General features: G+C 37.6%; 1 protein-coding gene across 1 annotated transcript in view; it reads left to right on the forward strand.

Moving 5' to 3' along the window:
* The first annotated feature begins 5,488 nt into the window (after window positions 1-5,488).
* Window positions 5,489-11,957, forward strand: part of LOC308095365 (C3a anaphylatoxin chemotactic receptor-like) — a 38,622-nt gene continuing 32,153 nt past the window's right edge. Inside the window, exon 1 of the mRNA XM_080442417.1 lies at window positions 5,489-5,578. The gene's annotated coding sequence lies outside the window, so the exon portion shown is untranslated. The remainder of the gene's footprint in view (window positions 5,579-11,957) is intronic.

Here is an 11,957-nt window from a genome sequence, read left to right on the forward strand (position 1 = left end):
AATACCATATCTTTCCAATGGTTGATTGTGTCAAACGCCTTTTTTAAATCAATAAATACTCCAACTGCATATTGTTTCTGGTCTATAGCACTAGTTATTTCTTCCATTGCCTCAATAATTGCCATTGATGTTGATCTATTTGATCTAAACCCATATTGATTTTCGGCAAGTATTTTGTTCTTTTCTAAAAATTTGTCTAATCTATTGTTGAAGAGTTTTTCAAGTATTTTTGAGAATTGTGGTAGTAATGAGACCGGTCTATAATTTGTGAAGTGATGCTTGTTCCCCGTCTTGAATATAGGGATGACCTTAGCTATTTTCATTTTATTGGGAAATGAACCAGTTTGAAAAGATAGATTACAAATGAATGATTAGAGATGCCCTCAATTACCTGTTTAACTACTGTCATGTCAATGTTATTGAAGTCTGTAGACTTTTTATTCTTACATTTATTAACAATATCCAAAATTTCATTTTCATGTACTGCAGTAAGAAACATTGAATATGGATTTGTTTCTGTTAAATGTTCACCATGTGACCCTGGATCAGGGATTTGACTTGCTAAGTCAGGTCCTACATTTACAAAAAAATCATTTAAACTGTTTGCCTCTTCATCCATATTATAATTCTCAATATCCTTATCAATGAAGTACATAGGAATACTATTCTGCCTAGAGCCATTTCTTATAACATTATTTAAGATACTCCATATTTCTTTAATATTATGTTTATTTTCATCTAATCTCCTTTTATAATAGTCTTTCTTGCTTGTCCGTATAATATTAGTTAATTTATTTTTATATCTTTTATATTTAACTTCAGCCTCTTTAGTTCTCCGTCTTATGAATTCTCTGTAAAGTGTGTTTTTCTTTTTACAGGCATTTTGAAGTCCTTTTGTAATCCATGGACAGTTACTAAAATTTAATTTTCTACAATATTTTTTAATTGGACAATTTTTGTCATATAATGAACTAAATATTTTTAGAAACGATTCATATGCAGTATCAACGTCTTTTTCACAGTATAATTCATCCCAGTTCTGCCTCAATAATTGATTTTTTAACAAGTTTATGGATTCCTCTGATCTTATTCGTTTATATTCAATTTGTCTATTAATATTTTTCCCGTAATTTTTATCATACACAATAAACACTGGTAGATGGTCACTAATGTCATTGATCAGTAATCCACTCATTGCGTTATTTTCTACATCGTTAGTAAATATATTGTCAATAAGAGTTGCACTATGGGATGTAAGTCTGCTGGGTCTGGTGATTTTTGGAAATAGGCTCATGCTATACATTAAATCTATAAATACATTAGTACTATTATGATTATAGGGATTTAAAATGTCAATATTCCAATCCCCACATAAGAACATAGTTTTGTTAATTATTTTTGAGAACATACTTTCCATCCACTCACTGAACATATCTATGCTGGAATCTGGTGCCCTATATATACAGCTTATGATTACATTTTTGTTAATTTCCTTGCAGATTTCAATTGTTAGACATTCCAGTAGATTATCAACCACAGTTGTCATTCCATCAATAATCCTAAAATTTAAAGATTTTTCAACATATATAGCAACTCCTCCATAGCCATTGATTTGTCTGTTGATGTAAGTGAATTCATATCCATCCAATTCAAAGTCTATTCCTTTTTCAACACTTAACCATGTTTCCGTTATTGCTATTATATTGAATGGCTGTGCAAAAGTTAGTAGATAGTTCTTAATGTTCTTAAAGTTGGCATATAAACTTCTGCTGTTGAAATGAATAATAGATAGCTTTCCCTCCGATTTGATGTTCTGATTGTACTGATCGTCCGTATAGTAGTAGCAATTGTTATTAATGGAAGAGAAACATTTTTTGTCCGGGTCTATATCCTGTTCCAAGTCCAGTACATTATGCTCAGTGTATTCAAACGGTTTAAGTTCGAGATGTTCATGTTCACTTATCCTTTGTGTTATGTCATTATTATTTCCTGATTTAGACAAAATGTTCGTGGTTGTCATGGTTGTGTTTTGTTTGTTATTACCTCCATGCAGTACAGTCATCCAGTCCATAACAAAACACTCGATCCATGGTCCAATATGATCCAGTTCTTACAGGCCCGACCATGGTGCTCACTGATGTTTGTCCAGTTCCTCGATGCTTCTGATACACAGTACTTTGGCCTCCTCCGGTTCTCTGTTGAGTTTGATGTACACTTTGCAGTTGGTGGTCCATGTAGCTTGGATCTTTTTTTCTTTCCTCATGAAACGTGCTTTCCTGGCGATGTCAGCGTTGCGTTTGGTGAGATGCTCATTGAGGTAGACGTCTGATCCCTTCAGTTTCCTTCCCTGTTTCATCAGTTCAATTTTGCGTTTTCTATTAACAAATCTCATGATGACAGTTGATGTTTTGTCCTTGTCATTTCTCCGTGGGAGAGTGTGGCAGGCCTCAATATCCTTGCAATCCAACTCGATCCCTCTGGTATCAAGGAATGCAGCTACCTGTTGCTCCACAGAGATAGCATCCAGCTCATTTGGCTCATCCCCGTTGTTCACGGTCGCCGCCTTGGCATACGACCTGGGTTTGATTTGGAGCCCTGTGACAATAACGTCATTCATTCTGGTGTATTGTTCCAGATCTGCAACTCTGGTCTCCAGGTGTTGGAGTTTCTGGTCCTTGTCCGCATTCTGCAGCTTCAGCTGTTTCACCTCAGCCACCAGGTCCAGGATGGTTTTCTGCTGCTGTTTCATTTCAGCAATCTCGGCCGACAAGAATTCAATTGATTCCTTAATCGACTCGCCATCCTCCGTTGTGAGTGTCTTCTTGGGTGGCATCTTTTATGGCAGCAATGATTTACTGTATAAGCCCAATTCAAAGTTTAGCGCATCGCGCGCCTCCCGTGCTTCTGCTGCTGCTGTTGCAAGAACGCTCGCCCCAAAACGTCACCGAACTTACTGTACGTAAAGGTCATGGTATCAAACATTGAGAGCCATTGTTAGCTTACAATACCAATATGTTCCAAAATTAACTATGATGGTGTGCGTATATACAGTACAAGATATCTACTTGGTAATTTGAGTATGTGTAACAATGTTTTTAATCTTAAATATATGTGACATATGGTTATACTGTATGCAGCACACAGGTAAGCGTTTTAATATAGTGGTGCTAATCCCTGTACAGTTAATCTCATATACTGTAGAGTAGTTCTCATTAGCACATATCACCTGCTTTATCTTTCTTTGCTAAATGTCAAATTAAAGGTAGTGTAAGTGATTTGCAAAGTTTCAAATAATTGCAAAATGGGTCTATGTTCTGATAGTGCTCGTTACTATAGAGTGTCCTGTCCATATAAAGAGTCTCCATGTCTCTCCAGCTCTTTATAAAACAGAAAATGTATTTTGTAGTTTTTTTTTTTTTTTTTTTAGTTTCATTTCCAATTTTATCCAACCAGGACAGAGAACTCAATCAGGATACAGATTAAACAAGTGAAATTGGAAGTGATGACACTAAGAAATGAGCATGCAAAATTGGAACTGAAAACTATACAAATTAAGCTTAAAAATGGGTACTTTCTCCTGATTGGCTGAGATTTTGACACCTACCGAAAAATGTATTTTCTGTTTATTAAAGAGCTGGAGAGACGGGGAGACTCTTGTTACTGAACAAACACTCTATAGCAATGATTACTATCAGAATATAGTATTTTAACCTTTTAACAAAATACTTTTTGTTTTAACCAAAAAATATCACTTACCCTACCTTTAAGGAAGCATATTTATTTATAATGTTTGTAAATCTTGCTTGTAAATATCTTCTGCAGTTTCTGCTAATTCATGTTATGATGATGATAATGATTATTAAACTTTGTTTCATATGAAACACTTTTCATAACTAGTGTTACTTAATAGATCCATTCATACTGTATATTCATTGATATCATTTTGACTGTACATACAGTATATCACTTAGGTCTTCACTTGAAGGCCTTTTGATATTGTACACAATATAAATGTTCGTATTCACTGTTGATTTACTGTTGTAAATACTGTATATCATTGCTACAGTATATCATTTAGCAATAGATTATATGCATTCATATATTCAGTGGTGATAGACTGTACAGTACATTATATGCTCTATATCATTATGTCGTTGGCTAAATTGTGCTTGAGGCTTCTGCTTAGTAATGCATACTGTACCTACAATTTACAATTTAAGCATTTAGCAGACACTCTTAATCCAGAGCAATTTACAGTAAGCAAGGTACCTACTGTATGTATACGTGGCTCCCAACCTTTTCCTCTATTAGAGCCCACTTGAAAATCTTGAGTGTTCCTGACCCCTGACCACTTAACCTGTGTGTATTTTCAGATTTTAATGATCAATCAATTGATTGTGTTCCAGCTTGTATCAATGGAAATAAAGTAGCATACTTTAAGTTCCTATTTATCAGTATCAAGTTTTTAACAATGATAAATGTTTTAATGTTAATGTTATATTATCAAAACAATCTTAGTGTTTTGGCAATTATTCAGTGGCCCATTTGCAATAACCTGATGGCCCACCAGTGGGCCCCGGCCCACAGGTTGGGAATCGCTGTCCTATAAGATTCATTTCAGACACTGTACACACCATAGGTTTCTATATATATGCTCTACACCACTATCTGCTTACCAGGGCTGACCTACAGTATTAATTATGATCCTTTCTTCTGTCCTCTCCTCTGGAGTTTTCCAGACATGAAGATTGAGAAGAACCAGGGTCATCTTAAACCTGGACAATAACCCCCACAGGAGCGATACAGGACAAAGTCTTGTAGTTGCATTTAGCGCTCTAAATTCAGCCTTTTATGTTTTGAATATGTATTTTACGTAATTTTTCCAGCTCCAATACATCTACATGTACGACAGTTTGCCTCATGTTGCTTTGTAATACCTTTAGTATCACTGTACACACAAAAGGCTTTCTGGATAGAATTTAGTGCAGGATTAAAATAAAATGTTGTAAACCCCCTTTAAGTGGTTGAAGGCTGTTAGGGTAGAATTTTCTTTTCTTCTTTTATATATCATGTGGAAGAATGATGTCTGAGATGAACCTCAATCATAATTCTTCTCCTGGGATAATGAAGGAAATGGTTTTGGGACAGTTGTCATATGTTGAGTGTTTTATCTGATCGAGCAGCTGGACGTCTAGTGCGTGCGTGCGTGTGTAAACAAAGATGGAGAGACAAAGTGAGTGTGACAGTGTGAAAGATGTAATAAAAAGAAAATGATGCAAATGAGGCTGAGAGAGAGACAGAAAGACAGACTCTCTGAGAGAGACAGAGAGAACTGAAATAAAGTAAGAGCAGGGGAAACAGAGAGAGAGAGAGAGAGAGAGAGAGAGAGAGAGAGAGAGAGAGAGAGAGAGAGAGAGAGCAACACCATAAGCAAGCCAATAGAAACAGCATCTCAACTACCTCAAATTCACTTCTAAGTAAGTGCAGCTACAGTATAGAGCCTCCTATAGATGTTCTAACCAGTGAGAATGAAGCACCTGACCTGAGCTGTACTGGAATAACACTTTGATATCAGCAGGTAAGGAATATATATGTAGATCTACTTATTATAACCTTTGTTATTTTACTACATACTCTATATAATGTAACCACTTTAAACCTGGCGTCCCCATTTTGGCCTCGTCATCATAGGTGGGATCTACCCATGATCTACACAAATGTCACATCTTGTTATGTGAGCCTGTAGATCATAAGTAGATCTTGTAGATCTGCTATTTTTGCTTTGCATCACCATCATGCTATGACATATAATATAGGGCATAAATGGTTAAAGGCCCAACCAGGGATTGTTTTGAATATATACATTAGTGTCATATTCACATACTGTACAGTCCTACAGATTTTGATTTGTGGATGTAACACTTTTAACGTTCTTAACTCACTGTAAATCAAAATATAGATTTGGTTTACTCCAATGTTTACAAACATGACCAATGTAAACAAACTGCCTCAAACTACAGTTTAAATGTAATGGATTCATTTATTTTCTGTAGCGGTAGTCCTATTAAGAGCTGTGTCAAACAGTCCCAACCTTTTAGAGGTCAGGACCACTTCAAAATCCTGATAGCGATATCCCACCCATCTGACCACTAAAGTGTTAAGTGCTCAGATGGGTGGGCCACGTGTATTTTCAGAACATGTTTGGAATGGAACTAACTTAGTATACTTTAAATTCCTATTAATCGGAGTAACAATGAAAACACATCTTTCAAAGTTTTAAAGAAAAAAAAAGAAAATCCATGACATTCTGTTTGTTTTCTGTTTCATTTTTGGATGTATTGTTATAGTCAGGGGATATTAGCAGAATATTTTCCAATCTTGGAATAAATTCCTTACCAAAAAAGATCTTCGCCAATGTGTTTGTAAAGGTGTCTAGTAACACATCTCACAAAGACTGAAATGCAGTCCCCCTAGGAGAATTTTTGACAGCTCCTTAAAGTTGGGGTACCCACCATAACCTTGGTTTAAAAAAAATCAATTAAAAAAAATCTAAATTTAATTCTGTTTTAAGTAGCATGTGAGGGGTCAAACTAGGGTGTTTTTATGATTCTGAATCCATTGCAACCATTTGTTTTGCACCAAAACCACTCCTTGGGCTAAAAACGGCCATAGCCATCCTTTTCCAGGTATACTTTTTGTGTAAAAAGCCCATTGAGATTGGGCCGTTTTTAGCCCAAGGAGTGGTTTTGGTGCAAAACAAATGGTACTACATGCTACTTTAAACAGAATTAAATATAGATTTTCTTTTAGTTTTTTTTTTAACCAAGGTTATTGTGGGTACCCCAACTTTAAGGAGCTGTCAAAAATTCTCCTAGGGGGACTGCATTTCAGTCTTTGCGAGATGTGTTACTAGACACCTTTACAAACACATTGGTGAAGATTTTTTTTGGTAAGGAATTTATTCCAAGATTTTTTAAATATCCCCTGACTATTATATTATAGTTCTGCCAATTATTTTGGGGCCCACTTGCAATAAACTCAGGGCCCACTAGTTGGGAATGGCTGAACTAGAGCATTGGTTCTCAAAATGGGGTCCCTCCGGGGACCCCCAGGGGTCCTTGAGGGGGTACCAGGGGGTCCCCAGCAAAATGAGTTAAAACAGTGTCACAATCATTTTAACCCCTTTATCCATATTTTATACTTTGGCTATTCAAAAATAGCAGATATAGCTACAAGCTCATAGCGTGGCACTGAGTGCTGCGCTATGAGCTTGTAGATCTGCTATTTTTGAAAATGTCTGCAAATCATTTTTTTCACAAAATTTTTTTTTGTATAATCGTCAGAATGGTTTCCATTTCCATGATTAAATATGGCCTTCTTTGGCCGTATTGGTAAGTTATTTGTCATACCTGTCCTGTGCAATCTTTGTTTACAAAGCATTTTCTTTCTTTTTTAAAAAACTTTTTTTTTACTTTACCAGTGGTGGAAAAAGTACTACATTTCTTTACTTTTCTAGTATCAATACTGCAATGTAGAAACACTCAGTTAAAAGTTGTCCTGTATTAAAAATGCACTTGAGTAAAAGTACAAAAGTATTGGTATCAAAATGTGCTTACGATAGAAAAAAGTACTCATTATGCAGTTTTCAAATGTATAAAATGTATACAAATCTTTTGAAAATAATAGATTTTGTAATAATAATCCAAATCTACAAAGTAACTAGTATTTAAAGTTTTCAAATAATTGTAGTGGAGTAACAAGTGCAATATTTGCCCCTGAACTTTACCGAATGGGTTCCCAGATTGATCATCTCCAGGACAGAAGCCCTGCTCTGGGCACATGTCTGAAAATAGAATAGGTGTTCATGGTTTATATTAGATTAGGCATAATCATGCCAACATGTTTTGTAAAGACAAATATAAATTCAACTCTTACAGTAAGTGTGTACAAACCAAAGCGATATACTCTTCAGAGTTAAATGAATACTGATTGTAATGCATATAGCCTACACTGTAAGCTAGGCCATGAATAACAAATGTGAGAAACACTGTGCGACCACAAGATGGCGCTGCCTGCATCTTCGTTTTAATCAACTCTCCTTGCCTACGTTTCATAAATCATTATAGGAGTTTTAGTAGTGGCAGCAAACCTGATCTTCTTCACTGTTCACCATTCAAGACTGTATTATCCATATACTGTACTAGTGAAGGCTGGCTGATACTGTACATACTGTATATTCATTGTCATACTCACTACTGATAGTAGATAGTCTACATATTCATTCATATATCCCAGTGGTTCTAAAATGTTTTCATGTCAAGGACCCCCACATTAATATGTATTTTGCCACGGACCCACACCTGATTCATTCATATATCCCAGTGGTTCTAAAATGTATTTTGCCACGGACCACCCTCATACAAGATTTGTGTTGGTAAAATGTTTCAAAAATATAAAATGTTTTCCCTCAAGTTCTTTAAAAAAAACAGCCTATGAGTTAAAGTGGTTAAAATGATTTTGATTAACAATCGTTTTTTTTCCCCCAGGCCCCACTTTAAGAACCACTGATAAATCCATTGGTGATACTGTAGCTGTATATTGATACATATAATAGAATGGTAATAGATTTACATTCATACTGCTGTATATATTTATTGATAGAATATTCATGAACATCTAAGATATAGTCAGACACAGATGTCTAGTGTCATGTCATGTTTATTATCCATGTTACATTTATTGATATAATTGATAATTTATCCACGGAGATCCATACAGTTTAACTCTTATCTCCTTGGAAAGACATGTGGTCATTATAAGGACAGAACCACAATAACCGACAAACTACCTCACACACAATGGCTGGTCTGTCAAACAAATAGACAGACAGACATACGGACGGACGGAAACACAACACCCACCCTTGTGGTAGTGTTGGTGACAGGACAGTAGAGGTTGAGGACAGGGTACTTGGGCTGGAGGGCCTGTTAAACAGAAGTGTCAGTCTGGACTGCTGCAAGCTAGACTGAGACTGGAATAACCAGGTGACACTTCACTACTGCAGTGCATACATTTATACACAGGCACGCATACACACACACGTGTGCACGCACTCGTGAGCGCACACACACTCACACACACACACACACACACACACACAAACAACCACACACACACACACACACACACACACACACACACACACACACACACACACACACACACACACACACACACACACACACACACACACACACACACACACACACACACACACACACTCTTACTCTACAACCTCCTGGTTGTGAATTTCACAGAGAGTGTAATTGTGTAAACATTGACCATCCTGGATGATCCTTGGTGGTGAAGTTAACACTCAAGATTTTGCTGTGTGCTGCTATGGTTCTGAACCTTGTTCTCCTTGATTACCCCTGCTTGCAATTCAGGAAATGAATATGACTCTACAGTATGTTTGGACATGTTGTCAGCTAACAGCCTAAAGGTAAAATAATCCACTGCAGAAACCTCAACTATCAATATGATGGATGGAATACTGTAGGTCAATGTTCACACTGTATTGTGGATAAACTGTTGCTCTGCCTCTATCCCAAAACAAGTGGTTTTGGAAATCCTAGGCTGAGAGTGAATGTGCGTGTTGAGTAAACCTTTGATGGGTTCTATATCCAGGCAGTTCTATGCAAGTGATCCTTCACACAATGCTTTGCAACTGGAATAGATGTGATCAAAGATAAATAAATAAGGCGTGATTCAGACTCAGCGGTCTAACAAAAAACATCTGCAGCATGGTGGCAAATTCAAACACATTGTGTGTTTGTGTGGCATTATTTTAATGCACTGAGCAATTGTCCTCGTCATCACAGGGGGTTGGCATTGTACCTGAATGGCCCATTATCTCCTCCTACTGAGTCAGAGTGTAAACTCCACACAGGAAGGACAAGGTACAACACCTCCACAGTATGGTTGAAATGTAATGTTTTGTGCACTGAACAGGGCAGTCCACAGTGCACTGAGAAGTAGAAAATAGACAGTAAGGCCTATATGAACATTTAATCACAGCCCTGCAGCAATATGACATAGACCTACAGTATGGTTGGTGGAAATCTAGTAGTATACAGTACTCACTATATAGAGAGTGTGTAGGAGACATGAAGTACAGTACTCACTATAGAGGGTCTGTAGGAGACATGAAGTACAGTACTCACTATAGAGGGTCTGTAGGAGACATGAAGTACAGTACTCACTATAGAGGGTCTGTAGGAGTGTGACCAGAGTCAATAGAAAGCAGAGCAGGGAGAAGTAATAAGCCAGCTGCCTGTGACACCAGCCTGAAACAGACAGGAAGAGTACAAACTATCATCGTAAACCAATGCAATTAAACAGTGGTGTCCTCATCTCAACCCAACACTACAGGAGTTTGTCATTACAGAGGAGTTGAACTATTCGGGAGAAATCATATCATGTAGCATTTGGCTGGAAAGAGGACCTGCAATACTCTTGGCCCTTCATGGTAAATGTTTGGATACGACTGCTATAAAAAAAAGAAAAATAAACAATCAAAAACCTGAAAATTAAATTAAATTATTGCATATTTATTCCATTCCTGCTGACCCAGAGAGATGTCTTTCATTCTGGCCACTGAATGCACTTAACTTCATGATATTATGAACATACTTGCTTTTCAATTATGGTGACAATTAAAATGTTTCTAAAATGCTGAATTGAAAATAGAGACCAGGGGTCTATACCACGAAAGCGGAATTAAATTATCCTGGTTTGAAAGGCAAATCTAGGTTTGACAAGCCTGCGCTGTTCAGCCTGGTTTATTCAGTTCCACGAACGGCAAGCCGGGCTGAGAAGGAGAGGTTTGTCGAGCCAGGATCGTTAAACCAGGCTGAATGTGAGTTCACATATTCCTATAAAAGACCATCAAAGTCGAATCCTTGAAGAACTTGACCAATCATGGAGCCCAAAACCAGAGTGGCGTTCTTCTCTGTGGCTGAACAGCAGCACTGCAGCAGCTCATGAAATCATACAAGGAAGTAAAATGTATAATAAGCAAGAGAGGAAACACAACCGCAATAAATATAGATCCAGGGAGAAAGCGTGGCAAAGTATTGCAGACAAATTAAATGCACAAGTTGTCCAAAAATATGCAATTAATTTTTATACAATCCATAAATATATAATTCAGTTAGGCTTAAACATAAGGAGTTTAAGTGAATGTTGGAATTATAATTACACACTTAGAATAATTTTCTAATTTCTAAAATCGAAAATCTACAAGTGAAAAGCTTGCCTTTTGGCGGCCGGGGGTCCCCGGTCCACGGGGGTCAACGGGGGGCCGGGGGTCAACGGGGGTCCGGGAGTACCCGGCCCCCCGTGTACTCCCGGACCCCCGTTGACCCCCAACAGAGGTCCGGGGTATACGGGGGTCCGGGGGTCCACGGGGGCGGGGGTCCACGCGGGTCCGGAGGTACACAGGGGGCGGGGGTCCATGGGGGGCCGGGGATCCCCGGCCGCCATAAGACAAAAACATTTCTGGCTTGTAGATCTTCGATTTTGCATAAGAATTGAATAAGTGTGGAAAAACTCATTGGTTTATGATTGGAGTCATTGGACTAACAGCTATTTCACAAAACTTGAAGAACAAGGCACTGGATTAATAAAGCTTGGCTGTTAGCCTGGTCCGGACCAGGCTAACTTCACAGCTAAATTGCCATGGTAACTAAGGCAGGATTGCTTCAATTTTCTTTTGTGAAACAGGATCATGGATAAACATATCCAGGTTTACTGGCTAAGTTAATCTGCCGAGCTAACTCAGCTTTCGTGAAACCGATTCCTGGATAATTTAAGCCAGGATAGCCGATTAAACCCGGTTTATCCCTAATCCAGGTTTCGTGGAATAGACCCCTGGTTTGTTGTTTGTTTTGGCAGAA

The sequence above is a fragment of the Gymnoscopelus braueri genome (assembly GCF_963280865.1).
Source record: "Gymnoscopelus braueri genome assembly, chromosome: 11".
In the NCBI taxonomy this organism is placed as follows: Eukaryota; Metazoa; Chordata; class Actinopteri; order Myctophiformes; family Myctophidae; genus Gymnoscopelus; species Gymnoscopelus braueri.